General features: G+C 44.3%; 1 protein-coding gene across 7 annotated transcripts in view; it reads right to left on the bottom strand.

The window, feature by feature from the left end:
* The window catches only part of LOC120947951 (5-hydroxytryptamine receptor 1-like), a 47,683-nt gene extending 30,567 nt beyond the window's left edge, over positions 1-17,116 (bottom strand). Inside the window, exons 1-2 of one of the 7 annotated variants that reach the window (XM_040363817.2) lie at positions 16,849-17,116; positions 13,837-14,321 (exon numbers count right to left, since the gene is read on the bottom strand). The gene's annotated coding sequence lies outside the window, so the exon portion shown is untranslated. The other 6 variants (XM_040363813.2, XM_040363814.2, XM_040363816.2 and 3 more) reach the window with 6 other exon arrangements.
* Positions 17,117-17,604: the final 488 nt, after the last annotated feature.

Genomic DNA, 17,604 nt, shown 5'->3' with positions numbered 1-17,604 from the left:
TGCAGGTGGATAGAAATGTATCACTGTCAAGTTTCATGCCAAACACCAGGTATTTATAACGGAATTATGCTTGTTGTTGTTTAAATTACCGTGATTTATGATTGATCTCACATTGCATGAGATTAATGGCTCTTGCTATCGGGATTCACAAGACACTTTTGCACCGCATTAATACTGTTACTCAATTGTGATTTAATAATTGAACCAGATTCAAATGGACTTAGCTCGAAATAAATTATAATTGGGTACACAAATTATATAAAAAAAGTACATAACTATTGTCATATGAAATATCTCACTTCAGCAATATTAAACACCCAGTTTAAGTACACTACTTCAAAGCACCAAAACGCAACCACTTTGAATGTTTACTTAGACATGAACTAAAATCACGAGCTAACATTATTTCACTCGTTGCTGTTGCTAGTTCGCCCGAAGATTGATGGGATCTGCAAATTACAACCGTCATCGGTGACATCCCGCATTAGCTGCAGGTGCTAGATGGGATATGGACACCGTACCTGATGTGTATCTTATGAACAATGAAACCCATTCTAAACACGCTCCAGCACACGTTTTGAGGTTATGAAAGGGCAAACTAATCAAATCCCAAATCCCTTTAGCGATACCGAGCGACTCGTTTGGGGCGCTTGGGTCACTTTATGTAAATCGGAAACCCAAAACTCCCATCCCATCGTATGGTTAATCTTCGCCACGGTCGGGACCTTACGCCCGACTCCCGGCAAACTTAAACCGTTGTCTCGATCGTTGAATGATATCGGTAGAAAAGTTTTCTCATCCAAGAGTGTGGCAACCATTATTAGAGAGACGGAGCCAGCGAACGGACACACAGTATACCTCTGGATGAGCTTTTCCTCATGGTCGTCAGCGCTTCATCAATTGCGATACCTTTTGAACGAGTTGATCTACAGCGTTTTTTTGGGGGGTATTCCATGCTAACGGTAGGTTGTGCACCGCATGGACAGTAATGAATCCTTTTGTGGCACGTATTTTATATTCCCGCATACACACACACACAGATGTTACAGTAAGAAAACGCAAAACTAACGCATGGGTAGCAGAAATGCTGGTAAATGAAATGTACCACATCTCGGGAATTACGGAAAGATTAGTGTCCAAAGGGTCCAGGTAAGAATAGCTCTGGTTCTCCTGCCTTGTTAGAGCGGTTATTATTTCACCTGCGACGCATTTAAACATCCTATCAGTGACTGCTCCAGTCTGCCTCTCTGATGCGGCACGGGCATCGTTTTAATGAATGTGTAGAAAGATAAATATAAGAAAAATAACCACAGCTCTACAATCCCCCTGATTACGATCCTCGTACGCCAGCATGAACGGGAATGTTTGCACTTTGTTTGCACAGCTGTCACATCATGGTTTTCTAACCTTTTCTTTTTGCGGGCACCATCACAGAAGGGTATGTTGTATGGTTCGTGCTAAACGGAGTTTAGATCTTTCGTATGGAGATGGCAAGGACATTCGAGCAATACAAGTAATAGATCCTTCGTTATAAGCTCCCTTCGATGAACCGTCGTTAGCAAAGTATTCAGACAAAACGGGAGGACACTTCACGTCCCATTTGGCATTGACTTTCGACTTCATTGCCTTTGGGCTGCTGGTTGAGGATCGCTCTGGTGCCAGAACGGCACAGCAGAAACTGTGATCCGGCCCTTGTCTCGATGCAACACGAATTTCATACCGGTTCTGTATGCAGCTCTCTGTCGCTTTGTATCGTCAAAGAAACGAATAAATACATCACCGTGTATAACTTTCCCGTACACTAACATGCACTTCCTTCTGCACACTGGACATCGTATCACGTGGCACACCCGTCAGCCTTTCGGCGAAGGCGCACAAACTTTGATATGTGCATCACCTGACCTGCAGGCAGCTGTGTATATGCCAGTGTGCTTTGTGAGAATATGGGAAACACATACAGGGCACATTAAATTATTCCCCATGACAGTTATCGATTTTTCTTACCATACCCACAAAACCAGCATCCGGCGCACGATACCGGATGAAGTGTTGGAAATTGAATTAGCAGGATGCAGCTCAATCCCATACTATTGGCCGATGGCTGTAAAATTAGCTTGCTGAATGAATGGTTAGATACAGCAGCGAGCTGCCCGGGTGATATGGTGCCGGGATACGATAGGGATGCAGGCGTGCTCACTAGTGCTGCTTTGGTCGTGGTTCATTGCAAAACGGCGTGGTAGGGATAAATAAATCAATACAGTACCACACGCGAATGTAACGAGTTCAATAGATGTATTCTAAAGGGAGAAATTAGGTGTTTGATAGACCATCTGTTTGAAGCTATGAAAAGCAATGTGCTAGCACTGGTAGCTCGATTTTGAATGCCGCTTGAATAGGGTTGTTACCATGTGCACTGGTTGATTGAAACGTTATAAAAACATTCACCTCTCCTTACAAACTTCGCTATTGAATAAATGTTTCTGATTTATCTATCAAATATTACAGGACACGGCTCTAACGGATAATGGATTGAAAGACGAAGGCGCGAGATTTTGAATGGTTTCGGACACTCCTGAGGTAGGCCAAGACCGCAAAGCGGTTGTAGCGAGGGATAAGTAAGTAAGTAAGTCTCTATGGTTACGGAGGTCACGTAGTTTTGAAAGAGAAGCTAGAAATACTGATTGATAATGATGAATGTTTACTTTGTTCTATTTTATTGCATTCTATGGTATAGTTCCTTGAATCGTATTAAGTATACATATTAATTATCAATTAATTACATAAGGCCGGGCTACATTGATCGTACTCGCAAGCGTAATTTCGATTTTCACTAGCGCATCTGGCGGCGGCTGGTGGAAGCTTTTTTTGGTCGTCGGGGGAATGGTCGTGTTGGATCTCAAAATTAATTAGTTTTTTCACCGTGTTTTGATGCAAAAACGGCTGAAATACTTGCACAACATATTTATGTATCAGTAACAAAGCTTTTCCAGTCCAGTTAAAGTGAAAAACATGGGAAAATAACGTATTTTATGGAGCATCCCCAAATTGTTTGGCAAAATGCTTCGGTCAGCCGCCGCTAGATGCGCTAGTGAAAATCGAAATTATACGTGCGACTACGATCAATGTAGCCCGGCCTTTAAAAGATAAAACACAACTCTGCCCTATATTATTGCAGCATAGCTTGATGTGATAAAACCTGACATACCAAAGAATTAAAATAACAAGATGCATAGGATCCGTGTTAACTCTTCCAGTAAAACCAACTAAACCATGGTCGTCGTCGACTACTTTTTACAGTGACATCATAAACATGCGACTGCCGATAGACTGCATAATGAATGTTATTTCTTGTGCAGTTAAGTTTACCGTTTCACTCCCGCATAGGCGATAATGTCGGTGGTAATGATCAGGTCTTTTTGTCGCGTTTATCTATATGCTGAGATACTTTTCACCGTTGCTCGTGCATACCATGACGAGTGCAGTCATACTTTGCTAATCGTAAAGTTTTATTGCCCACAATTGGCGGATTGCACAATCTTATCTACCTTCGTAAGTCGGTGGTGCTGGCGATCGATCATAAATAGAGTATTGCTAGGTATATTGATAAAACAGAATCACATGCAACTTGAAGTGTTGGTCGCGCTTCAACGAGCCATCATTACACACCACTGTTTAATGTTTAATCAACGGCTAGGCAAAGAAAAGAGTAAATATAGTGTACGGTTTTAAAAGCAAGGGATTGTAATTGTATCCTTTTTGTAACTTAGCAGAAAAAACTACAATAATGATGTGTTAGTTGTAAAAATGACGGCATCGTACGGCAGATATATTTTAACTACCAATAAATCCTAGACACACAAAACAAATATATCTACATTTTACAACCATGTAATTAAGTAACAAATAGACTGGTACACTTCCTGAACAAAAAAGGCAAACCTTTGCTAGTTGTTCATGAACTGTCTTGAATTTGAAAATGGTACTTCCTAAGCTGTCAATAATGCAATTTTGTATTTCAAAACACACACTTCCCGAAACCGCCAAAACGATAGACATTTTCTATCAGTAGCACTCAATAACAGTCATACCTCCAAAATATCTCGCGTTGTTTATGTAGCTAGAGTGCATCAAGCAAAGCAATTGCATATTTAGCGCAAAATGACCTTAAACTTGAAGCCATAACACCGGGAGCTTACATTGTTGCTAGGTAAAGGGACTGGCGATGAGAGTGCTCCTACAGCAATCAGGATAAAAGAATGCAAATATTTAGCAACCTTACCGACAGCCTGTCTGCTTGCTGTACGATCCAAATGCGATTATTAATATGTAAACTAAAGCATGAATGGCGTGGCGTTAGGCACTGTATAAACATGGGCGGCCAGCGGCGGCAGAATAAAAGGGTTGCAGCAAATATGTGCATTCGGTAGCGCACAAACAGACTTCATTTAAATGATACTTGACTGTCGAAAGTGTGTTAGAAGCAGTTTTCTCTCGTGGTGGTAGCACGTGCGGCACAGATGCATTCATTTGTTTGTTTGTTCAATGTGCTGAAGAAGAGAAATGCCTTGATGTTTTCATTTTACGGCTTCCACAGATGGTACTTAGTTTGTAAAAAAGTTTTATAGTAAATCCAGGATCTGCTTTCGTTTTATTGAAAAGATAAACTGGCTCCATTATGTAAAATCACAAATTAAAATAATGGCAACCTAATAATAATGGCCTTCATAAAAGTGATGAAACTATTTGGCAATGGAACATTGTTCGATGCTGATGCAATTAAACTCAACCACAACACACTGTACCAACAAATAATCTAGTTTGAACACAATCTTGAATCTTATTCTTTGATTTGCTGATAGTTCTAAGTATGAACATTATGTACACAAGCACTACCACTACTATTTTTTCGGTTTGTTCGATTTTCTTCAAAACTTCATAATTCTACTGCGAAAAAAAAGATGTCAAGAAATCCTATTCAAACACTATATCTTGTACTGTGTTTGCGATAATTCTTTCAATCTTTAAAATGACTACAATTATGCCCAACCGTATCAACTGTCCATCCAGTCAAAGCTTTCAGGCAAACGGCAAACAAGTGGGCAATATTTTTGGCGACAAAAACTGATAACGTTTCCGCATTGGAAATGAGCATCAAAATTGATGATCCAACCCACAAGCATGGCGCGTGTTTATGGACTTTGGCTTTTCGTTGGTATTTCCCTCCTTATGTCCACTCGCTCCCTTGGTTGGCCATATCAAATTCAACCAGAACCAGTCGATGTCGGCATCACATCTTGAGTTGGGTTTCTTCTCTTGACGTTCCTCCTCGTTCAACGCCTTCGGGCTATCGGGGCGCTCTTGAGAAACACATACACCCCAAGAGGATGTTAATATTTACTCACTCATTCATGTAAACGTTTCCCATGCTCGATGGTGCCTGCCGACGATGAGCAAGGGAAAAATGACATCCTGGCCAACAAGGGAGCCGACCGCCACTATCGCGCCCTTTCTGTTTGCCACTCTCCAAATGCGATGGAAAACTTGCGCCAAGGAAAGAAAACAAAACCAACCAAAAAGGTGCCTTCCTTTGCTGCTGTAAACAGTGGCCAGCCAGTGCACACAGCACACCACTGTGCGCACTGTTTACATTTGGCTCTTGTACGTGCAGCTACTTCCCGGGAGCACGATTGTGCCGACTGTCCGTCTGTCTGGTTTGCTCATTTGGCGGTTGAATGCGGCGCACACCTTCAAATATCGCACTCATCGTTTAGTTCGTTTGGATTTTTTATCTTCTCTTTTCCATCATCACAATTACTATTACTATACTTGTTGCTTCAATAATTTCATTTAAATGGAACAAATCTATCTTGCGTAGACATAATGCAAATCTTTCATAACATATTTTCACAATTCATATTTTTATAAAATCTTTGGAAACATCAAAGCAAAAACATGAACAAGGTCTCGTGCAATTTGAAGTCTTATTATTTTACTACAGAAAGGGCTTCGTTCTCATTTTTGCAATAATAAGGAATGAAATCAATGGCACCATCACGTCAGTATCCAATTACGAGATATCATAATCAGAAACCAGTTTTATGACTGGCATTTTCACTGTCATTTGGCAACATAACCGCAGACAAACTTTTTCCTTACTCAACTCATTCCCCTTGGCAGAATAAAACTCTTAAGGTCTATTCGTCTGCAATATTCCACTACGTCAATCCACATTCCCCCATACTTTCCACTGACAAACTCCAACTGGTGTGGTCCAGTTTTGAGAGCAAATACGTGCAAAATAAACCAAACCTTTCTACACACGACACTTGACGGACAGATAATCGCTGTCTGTAAAATACCACCACAACAGCTCTCAGCAGCAATGATTCTACCAATCTTGCAACGGCCAGCTTTTCACCACCAGTAGCGCAACCTTCACAAACAAACAAAAGTATCATGTCAGCAGATATTGAATTCCGATCCTCACAAGAATCGATGATCGCTTATTGGATTCGCTGAAAAAAATGTGCCGAGCGAGAAGCGTATGCTGCGCCAAAAATTGAAATATCGTACCAAACAGCAGGGCGACTCATTGATCCCGTTTGCGTTTTTCCGCCCACCTCGTACGGGTCGGAAGGAAAAGAAACAAAAACACACACGCACGCACATATCTTGAATGAAATAGACAAGCGAGCTCTTTGCAACTCCAAGTCTTGCCTTCAGTTTTGTTTATTTTTAGACTGGCAATGCGCAGATATGATGCTTCAGTCCTTTGGAACGATTCTCGGCTGACCTTCCCGAATGAGCAGAGCGACCAGACGGGGCGAAGGGTGCGATACGTCGGATAGCAAAGGGCCCGGGCCCGTTTGTCACTCCGACGCCTCCAACCGGTTGGAAAGGGCGGGGAGGGGCTGCAGTTTATCCTCTCCGTTAAAAGAAAGACAGTAAGCAAAAGACGGAAAATATCGACAAAAATCAACACCGCCCGCTATGTGTCAGAGCAATAAAAGAGGAAGTAGATGACGATGATGAAAATGATGATGATGATGATAATGATGGTGGTGGTGACGACCGAGCGGTAGCGACGTTCCGGCGCTAGCTGCCAAGTCTTGACACACTTTTCATCGGAGCGATTTTCGCGCTTTCGTCGTTAGGGTGTTTGCGCCCCACCGACTAACGATTTCCATTAATACTTGTCTCATGGATTATTCCATCATAGATAATGTGTTTTCGCGGGGGATCGGGATGTGGTACCGGTGGCTCCACTCCACAGCACTGACAGCTTGCCAGGCGTAAGCAGCTAAAACACCAATAAAAACAACTACAGTGCAACAGTGGGGAAGTGCGACTCCGTTCGCCCCGCCCGACACTCGCCTCGTCTGACTGCACCTTTACTGGTTTAGCAAGCGTGAATTCCTCTAACACTGAAGGGCCAGTGGACAGCTAAGCATAATGGGGGAAGTGATCGCCGGGAAAAGGGAAGAAATGTTTTCTCGCTGACAACCTGCCAACCTGCCCGAATGACGGCCGGCTCGAGGCGGGCCTGCGGACGGCTCCTCTGGAGACATTAGCGTGGCCGTGCTGTGCTTGCTGGATGCTTTCAGCTGTCAACTGTCATCGACCGAGCGAGCCAGCAGCAAAGGTAGACGGTTGTTAGAACTTCCGGTACCAGATTTAATGATTCACTATCCAGTTTACACATCTTTAAAGAGTCGACGTACTAAGTGTGTGTGCATGTGACGTTGAGTACGGTTTTGCACCAAGAAGATCGAAACCACTCACCGTCCAGCTGAGCTTTAATGTCTTGCAAAACAAATTTCTTTAATTTAAGGTTGCTTAAAAATGGATCTCCTATCCCTTGTCTCACCGATATATCCTCCCTTCAAGGAACTCTTAAAGCGAGAAAGCATTAAACGAAGGAAAACCACTCCATTGTACACAAGTACTGTTTACTCCCAAGCACGCTCAAATCATATCCTAAACGTGACTTTTAGTAGAAAAAAATAACGAGAAGCGAATTCATGGCAAAGGATTCACGATATCTCAGTTTTTTGACACCCCAACGGCAGTCACCATGCCTGCACATCCAACCACCCTTCACCGTAATGAGCCGTATAATCAGGGACAGCATCGTGAGAAATAAAACTCCCAGGTCTCTCTCTCTCTCTCTCTCCGTCTTTCCCTTGCTCTAACTCACTCACTTACATACACAAACACACACCCGCTCCCTGTTCAGCCTCAAAAGTCTTCCATTAAGATCAGATAAAATCCGCAACAGATAGACTCTCGTTTTGAACCCGGCACCCCAACCGCAACTCCTCGAACCGATTGGCTATCGGTTTGGTATAAGCCAACCCTGTCCTCGAAGAAGCAACTACGTGACACGGCAGATAACAGTCCTTGAAAGACGTGTAAAGTCTCACTCGAGCTGTAGCCTGCAGGCAACAAGGGGTGAGGGCTAACATTATCTTGCACACGCTTTTTATACTTTTTTCTCATTCCCTTCCGTGGGCAATGTAAATATGTCCTAAAACGGTTACCGTTACCCTACACCGGGATGTGCCTTTTCTGTCTGCAGGCCACGCTATCTTGTGGTTTAGTTTTGATGTTAATTAGATTTTTCGGTCTGCTTGAGGAGTCGCAGTTGGAGGTTGAGACCACTCGAGGGTATGATTGTGGTTCTGATCGTTCCACACCAACGGTCACTCTTTTTTTTTCATAACTAAAGTTTGTCCATGTTTTGGGCGGAATGTTTTGCCTGCCATTACATTTGTTCAACCATGTACCACCATTCTGCCAGGCCCTGTTGTGAGATGAAACAAACGAAGCGTGTACGTGTGTGAAGTGCCGGACAAGATAAAACCGGGTGCTTGTGAGGGAGTTATTGTTAGTAACAGGAGCAGTACATGTTGTCAACAATGCTTATCTTGCGTACCCGGAGCGACTCCTCAAATAGGTAGAGCGGTGGGAAGACGTATGATAGGCGTTGACACAATCGTGACTGATTAATCATTCTATCGGTCAGCCAGTATCTTGCGTGCGCTATCGGTCGGTCATCACCCATCACGAGGAAGATGCGCACGAGCCGCATCAATTTCATGCATCACACTCGTTTCCCTGTTTGAATGCTACGCGAACACACAGTTCGCAAGATTAGGATTGTAAGCGGGTGCCATGTAAATTGTTAGTAGTAGGCGAGATTTACAATTGACAACGCCAGCTACACGCTGTTCGCTGTCAATCGGAAGCTCTCACAAGCGTAAGCTGTCACTGTATCGATACTCTCCCGTCGGAAACCCGTAGGGTTGTCAGAAAGTCTATACGGTTCGGGTGTTTGGTTTTGTTTTGCGTGACTTTGGTACCCATAAGCCGGTGTACGGTGAGCGATTGAAAGCAGATCCGCAGTTTTATCTTATCACTACGTGTCAAAATAACACCCACCAACTGTTTCTAGCTGTCTTAGCTTCCTGGCGAGTAGTTTGAAAGAAGGCGCAAAATCAAAATGTCAATCAGGAAATGTGTCGGATTTTACAGACCCGTTAGTGTCTTAAAATTTTTGTTCCGTAAAGTTTCTATCGATTGGAAATGTACTTCCTTCATATCTACATAAGGTTTAATTTTTTTGTCAACTCATCTGTCGGACTTTGATCATTGCTTTAGTTCAGGAACAAAATGTTACTTCATTTCCCTCTATGATCTTCCCCTTTCCCCTCCAACCGAATGGTGTCCGATAATCACTATCAGCAGCTATGGAAAATATCATCCAACGCCACTCGGAAGAGCTGATAAAAATGAGAATTTCTTGGGATTCTCTCCGGGGATCGCTTTGCAGCTAAAGCGTCGTGGATCAATCGATAGTGGCCCTTTGTACCCGGCTCTGTTCAATCATGATAGAGGAACCGGGGTGACCGGAGCGAACACGGTGGCATTCCAGTTATTTTATATCACTCCAAACGAGAGCGACAGGAGGGTTGGCGAACTTATTGTCTACGGTACAAATGCGGCCAGGTTTATCGTCCTGTGCTACGTGTACCAGTACGTTCCGCATGCCGCTACCGATAAGATAGGCCACCGGAATCGGAGAGTTTCAGAACGAGCAGTAATACCACAATGTTCCAGCGTTGCGTATCTTGCTCGTTCACGCTTTCAGTTCGCAGGGAAAGGATAAGCACCCTGCGAGTGGAGGAATTAAAGAGTTGTTCGTTTTGCTCAGTGGATCATTATGTACGCCAGGAACAACAATTTGCATACTTTGAGAAGTAAAATTCCCGATAAACACAGAACCACTTCACTTCAAACACATCAAAGCCAACACCTTGAACCAGTTCACACAGAGCGAGCATAAGTTTCACCTCCGTAAGGTAAAGCATGACAAGTAAACATTTCACTTCAAAGCAAATTTAATCTGCACTAATGGTAACGGGATTTGCCGCTTTAGCGGGGCTTACAAGTGTGCTACGGTTGTCCTGTGACCTCTCGCAGTCCATGTCTTATCCCAATGCTATCCCCCATCCCGATGGAGGAACGAACCAGATTGCCCACTAGCAGGAAATTAAATTTACTTTTAATGCTTCTGCTAATGCTTTAACGGGCCGAGGGGCTTCCTAAAACATGAATCAACAAAAAACCAACGTCCGAATCGTCCAAGAACCTTCTTCCGTCGGGTGTGCGGCCGCTGGGGGACGAGTTTGCGCCCGTACCTTTGGTACCACTTGGAACGGTGCATAACTTACGTAAACAGCTAATTACGTTCATTGCGCTCATCGGACAGCCGGGCGGAGCGCTCTTCGTGCGTTGTGCAGTCGGCCCACCGAAAATGCTCCCGCCAGCTAATGCTCCGAACGCTCCCCTTGGAGAAACGGGCAGCAGAAGATGTTCGTTTGATTTTTCGGATCAACCGAATCGGCCGGCTATAATTAGATTGAATCGCTCAAGTACTTCACCGAGGGTACGTTGTCTCATCGTCTTGAAATACACTTTGCTGAAATACGTGTGCGTGCATGTGTTTCTATGTGTGCAGTTTTTTGTTGCTTTTGCTTAGTTTCACTGCTTACATAGCCCCCGCTCCATGTGGCCTGCTGGCGTATTTCAAGACACGTTGACCAGCACCGTCAGTTTGTTTAGAACGATCTTCACATGCGGTACGAGTATATGTTTGTTAGTACTTTCAGCGAGATGTGTGTGTGTGTGTGTGTGTGTGTGTGTGTGTATTTTTGTTTTTTTCTCGTACACTTCACACTACCGGACACCTTTGGCTTAATCTCTGGCCCAACAAGAGCCCTATATCCTCACCCCATTGTCGAGGAGGTTGAAGTGTGCTCTGTGATCACTTCCGCAGGCGTTCGTGCGGTTAGACTGACGAGCGGTCGGTAAACAGTGTGCTGCTGTCTGCAGCCTAAAGTATTGTCGGGCAGTGGTCGCACAGTGTCCGATACCCATCGAACGTCTGCCAATTTCGTTGGCTCGAATGATAGTGCCAACGATCGCGGCAAAGAAGACCGGTTGGCATTTCGTATACAAATTTGCAAATCACTACACAGTGTTGTAAAGGAATGAGGCCATCTTCTCTGTTTGCTGCAAATGCTCACACATACAAGAAATCGATTTTTTACGCACTTGTAAAAATAATCATCTTCACAGAATTATATTTTAAAACAAGTTTTTTTTGTGTTTTTTTTTTATTCTTGTAGTAATACACGCATGTAGCCGTATTAACGACGATCATAGCCAACGCGCTACATTGACCACCAGCGAAGCGTGCGAACGATCTCAAGATGACCTTCGATCGTTACTATCCAAGCGTCCGGCACTGCTGCTGGTTCGGCGTGGTGGTAATTAAGGGAAACATTACGAGCTGTCGTCGATGGCAGTGGATAAATGTTTCGTTTACTTGGTTCTGGCAGACAACTCGCAACGCCTGGTCAAGCGATCTAGAGATCTTTGATTGTTCCGTCCAGATGGGGCGTGTTTTTTGGGATGGTTGCGCTTGAAATTGTTACATCTTTTGTGCGCAAAATTGAATCCAAAAGGCCACCATTTAACGTATCGTACAAAAAAACCCTCCGCACTTGGAAATTCTCCACCTTCGCTCCAGCAAAACGGGTGCATCATGATATCGATTTGTTCTTTCTTTCTTTCTGCTTCCGCACAAGTAATTGACGTGCTAATGAGATTGCGAGTACTTCGGTCGTAGTGTCAAACAGCTGCTATTGCTCGCACTGGCGGGCAGCACCTCAACCGACGGTGGTCGTTTTGCAAGCCAGTCAGCCATGGAGAGAGCTGCCATGGGTGGAAGGGAGCTTTGTTTTGCCGAATCGTAGCTCCCCGACAGCCGTACATGGTAAATCATGTGTCGTAAATCAATACTCCCTTTGCCTTCGCTACTTCCCACCGCGACGTAATACCTTGGCAGCCCGTTTGTTGTTTTACTTACGCCTGATTTATTTGACCCACCTCACCTAGTGGAGTCGCCCCTGGGTATGCTGGGCGGGGTGCGGTGTTCAGTAGCCAGTTGGAACTTAATTATGACCGGAACATTAGCTGCGAAATGTGAAATATCTATCCAGAACTGGGAGGGTTGCGCGTTCTTTATGGCCATTTGGCGTTCAATGGTGCGCAGGTGGCAGCGGGTGGTGTGCATGAGTGCTCCGCGTCCCAACGCAAGATCGTTTTCCCAGTGCGTAACGGTGTCTTGTTCCGTGTGTGCTCACCGAGATTGGCCCGCTTTTTGCTAGCACAAGCAGTCGGCAACGTGGATTGCGAGCGAAATAGATGATATGCCATTTTTTGGACCTCTAGTACACTCAGCGTGTAATGAATCAATGCGTTTTTTGTGCTACCTTTGCTGTTGTTTCAAATCAATCGCTGCCCGGAACTGGTACGGAAAAGTGAGGGAAAAAATGCGCCCCTCTTTTCTTGCTTCTTCGAGAGTTTAGAGTCATGCTGTGTCAGACGTTCGACGCGAGAAAGGATTGACGAATTAACTTTTTGACGGGTTGTTTTTGTTTACACTCGTACAGTTTGGAAAGAAACGTGGAACAAAAAAGTGCATCGTCATTTTTGTCTGCTTTCGATAAATGACTCAAAAATCGAAAGAGATTATTCACTGGGCAAACTTTGCCTGGTAACTTTACCATTAGAATCATGTGAATAAATGCAAACACGGATGAGAGATAGATAGATTGTTTATAACAGCTTACTTATTATGTTCTTATTGCAATGTAGTGGACACACTCAGAAAAGATAATCCACTCTACATGCTTCATAAGTCACAAATGCTGCATTTAATATTGCATGGCATTTTTAACAAGCTTGCTTTCATTAATCAACTATTACTTATGACAACCGCTACAACAATTCGGAAGGATGTGTGCTATTCGGAAGTATATCATGCATCGAGGACGGATACATATAACGACTGTTTTGGGAATAATATCCGAACGCCTTGATTCATCCCCGATCGATCCCCGACATGCTTTTTATCGCTCTCGCGTGCCAGCGTTGATTGCTAAAGTTTGCAAGGGTCACATTTCGAACACCATTAGCAATGAATAATGGTCGGCAAAGTTTATGGACACATCTTTTAGGTTTGATATAAATTCCAATTAACTCATACGACCATCTCCCATCTCTTCATGAATATGTTAATACAACTGCTCACTAAAATACAAGCTACAAGTAGACTTGCTTGCTTTACGTAATAGATGTGATCTATCGCGACCAGAGACAACGGCCTTGAAGCACTAATTTTAAAGGGAAGTTTGACATATTTTTAGCCACTCTCAAACTCCGCAGTATGATAAAGAAATAAAGTACAAATAGCGCATTTATCACTACCTGCCAATGGAAAAGCGTTGATGTGCTTGATAAGAGCTCCTTCCTGTTCCAGTATACCTCTGCAATGTCATCCGATGGCTCGGTGCTGTAGCCGCTGCCCGCGTGTTTTTATGCTGCGTTGTGTCGCGTTTGTTGTTTTATTTTTTATCTATTGCACCACACTGTGACTGGTGATAAAAAAAATAGCAACACCCATTCACAAATTAATTCTAGAACAAAACCTTCCCACTGTGTTCATGGCTGTAGTTGGTGTGTATTTGTAGATGTGCTTGGTTTTTTTCTCCCTTTCCAACACTTTATACCGCTTTAAACGAACACAATCTCACACACTAATACACACACTTCACTCGATAAAAAATACCACAGCTAGCGATTTCATTTCGAATCGCCACGCTCATGTTATCGTACACAAACTTTCACATTACAGTAGAGCACAGCTTATCTTCACCGGTTCACTCGTTACTCGGAGTCGATGCACAGCATTTCTACGATATAGAAAAGAGAATATAGAAAAGGCATGCTGATAAAAACAAACAACCCCCACTAAAAAAAACACTTAAGCAAACAGCCTGTCATGGTGGGCATGGTGATAGCCACCAGGGTGGACGATACTAGAACAGGCCGTCTTCATTGCCGCAACTGAAAGCGGCTGATTTACATAAACTTATTCGTTCGCTTCGTCATCACACACAACTTCCATCGTCAGCTCGCATGATGCAGTCAACCAGCCACACAGCCAATGCACATGCTTATTCGCGTACCGCACACTCACACACCGCTCCACGATCGCACGATCTCGACCCAATCACCACACACCATAATCAGCACCTACATCATTATAATTTTCATGCTCATCGGATTCGTCGTCGACACCACCGTCGCCAGTGCCGCTCGCAACGGTTCTATCACTATTATCTGCCATTGCCTGTTCCGCTGTGAAACCGCGATCTTCGTGATGATTATTGTCACCGGGCAACGCACACGTAAACCAGCACTTGGGCATCAGTGAGCAGAACGTGGGGAGAGAGCATGATGGGAATGAGATTTGGAGAAGCGCAGGAACAAAAATATATAATACGCACCAATTCTCCAACACTTCACCGTTCTGCTTCTTGCTGTCAACATGCCGTACCGATGGCTCACGGCGATGGTAAGACGGCATTTCTGCCATTGTTGTGTGCTTTCTTGTTTGTATTTCATAACCTTTTCCCTGTCCTCACTTCACACGGGCCGTCCATATATCGCGGCTGCTGCAGCTGTTCGATTCTCAGTTGCGTGGCGGCCCCGTTCCAAGTCGAGCAGTTAGTGTGAGGGTGTAAATTGCTGGTGTAAACCACTTGAACCGTTTGTGCAACAACACCCAATCCATGGCGACGGTGACGACGGCGGCAGCGACGACACTGATAGTACAGTGCTTCGCTATCAAACTAGATGCCGCCAGCTTCTGCACCAGGCTGCTGAACAATCCTTAAAGCCCACCGGCCTTACCGGGTCCACTTTTCCGCTTGCACGTGGTGTTGATAAATAGCAAGGCAGCTTCTAACCGGCTTCTTGCTGCTGGCTCTCGGCTCGACTCTTTTCAATTTCACCACTTCCGGTCACTTCAAACTTCGGCCAGTCGAGGGAAGCTCTCGGACAGAAGTTTTGCCGGTATAGACGGCACAGCATAACACTCTCACACGATCTACTACAAACAAACACACATTCACACACATACATGTTTATACACAATCTACACCCTGGTCGGGGTTGAAAGTTTATGAAAGGCGAGACTTTGGTCACTGACCGACTTCCCAGTGTGCCACTGCTGACAAATCCTGCAAAAGCTTCTCCCTCAACCCCCTAACGGCGTGTCAGAGTGTCAGGAGAGTGGCTTTCGGTGGCTCAACTTTTGCACGATATTTCATTAATCTTCGACCGGAGCGGTTAAGCTGAACGGAAACATCTCCTGCTGGCAGACGTGCTGGTTGTGAAAGTCAATTCCGTACATTCGCTGTCTCCGTCGGGCAGGATGCCGCATGCAAGTGGGAAGCAGGCGTCAAAACACCAGCTAAGCGCCGTATATAGATATGGGTTTATACATAAACATTAGCTCATGCTGGACTGGATTGATTGTGTCGTGCAAGATAAGGACGTTTAGTTTTGATGCTTATCTGGATTATTTCAAAAACAAAGAAATAAGCCTCTGTGCGTCGGTATTAGCACGCTGGTTCGGTGTTTCATAAAACCTTCTAGCATGCAGCAACAGTCTTAACACACGGATTAATGTGAAATGTTTTAAGATTTTCATCAAACATCGTAGGAAGTATGCTCGTTAACGTATAATGCTTATCCAAAACCATTCACATATATCATCCGTTGTTTAATCCGGTGCTATGAAAATACTGTTTAACCAATTGTTCCTAAGATGCTTTTCAACAAAAACATCAAGGTATTTTATTATTTCCCAGAATGGTTGGGTGATCGTAATGATTAAACATTTATCGCTGAAAGGCTTCCCAACTTTGCCTGGTATGCTAGTATGGCGTTATCAACGAACAAAGCGAGTATGATGGGAAGGATGAAGAACATTTTCAACACACTTGCAGAATGTATGATCCAACCCGAACGATAACCGAGGCCCGGAAATATGACAATCTTTGAGGTAGCTGCAAATTCAGATTCAAAACTAGGTCAGTTCATCCGAGCCAGTGCATCCGAGGGAAAAAAGCACATAACCCTGTCGAGTTTTCGCAAATCACAAACACCTACACATACAAATCGCGTATCACTTCTGCTACGATTAACGGTGCATTTCAACACACAGAATTTAAACACATATACATTCCACCAATTCTGACACGGCAAAACACATTTCGAAGCCTTCAACGATCGCGACAAATTTATTTCAACACAAATGTACACTTGCGCTACACTACCGCACACTTTCTTGTTCGTGGCCAATAAAACCCTGTTTGCACACTGTCAACCAGTGCGAACGTCGATGAAGTATTGCACCACAGAGCAGCGCACCTTATCAGCGAAATTGAAATAATCACCCTTAAAAACTCGCGACCAGATGAATTTTCACGCTCCAAACTCAGAACCGTCGCAAACCACGGCACATTCTGCACCGACACAGCAGCGGATGGCCAGGGCGATGAAAAAATCCGTGCGACGACGGTTTGCGGCAAATACGTGACGAACGCGCGCGCGACCAGTCTGTTGCCGATGGTCCATCCGTCCGTTTTCCGTGAACGTATCTTTCCACACTGCGGGGACCGGTGTCACTTCAGACACGATACGACGCATTCGGTCAACATTCGGCTTTCGGCATTAGGTGCTGCTGAGTGCCCAGTGAATGCGCGGTGAACATTCACGTAAGAACGAACTGCGCGTGAGTGACTAAACGAACAAACGAACGACCGAACGAACGTACGAGCAATAGTTCACCTGTGTCATCGTTACCCTCTGTATTGCAGCGTCTAGCGTATTATGAGCTCGCAAGACCGTTTTTTCTACTTCTGTTACGGTAATAAAATACAACCTGCTTCACGAGATTTGAGCGAAGGGGTGGACTCTCATATCTCTTGTTACCCCTTTTTGAGATTGAGTGCGCTCGAAGAGTTTGTGGTGCTGCGGCAAAGCACTCACGTTACTTAGCACAGCACTCGCGTAATAAAACAACATTTGGATGAAGTTCAGTGAGAAGAGCGCACACATTCGTTCTCCGATCATGGGAGCGAAAGAAAGAGAGAGTAGATGTGAATCAGCACTTTTGTGAGCTTT

This window comes from Anopheles coluzzii, chromosome 2, assembly GCF_943734685.1.
Source record: "Anopheles coluzzii chromosome 2, AcolN3, whole genome shotgun sequence".
Lineage (NCBI taxonomy): Eukaryota > Metazoa > Arthropoda > Insecta > Diptera > Culicidae > Anopheles > Anopheles coluzzii.
The sequence above is the reverse complement of the archived record's forward strand: the minus strand, read 5'-3'. Positions and strand labels throughout refer to the sequence as shown.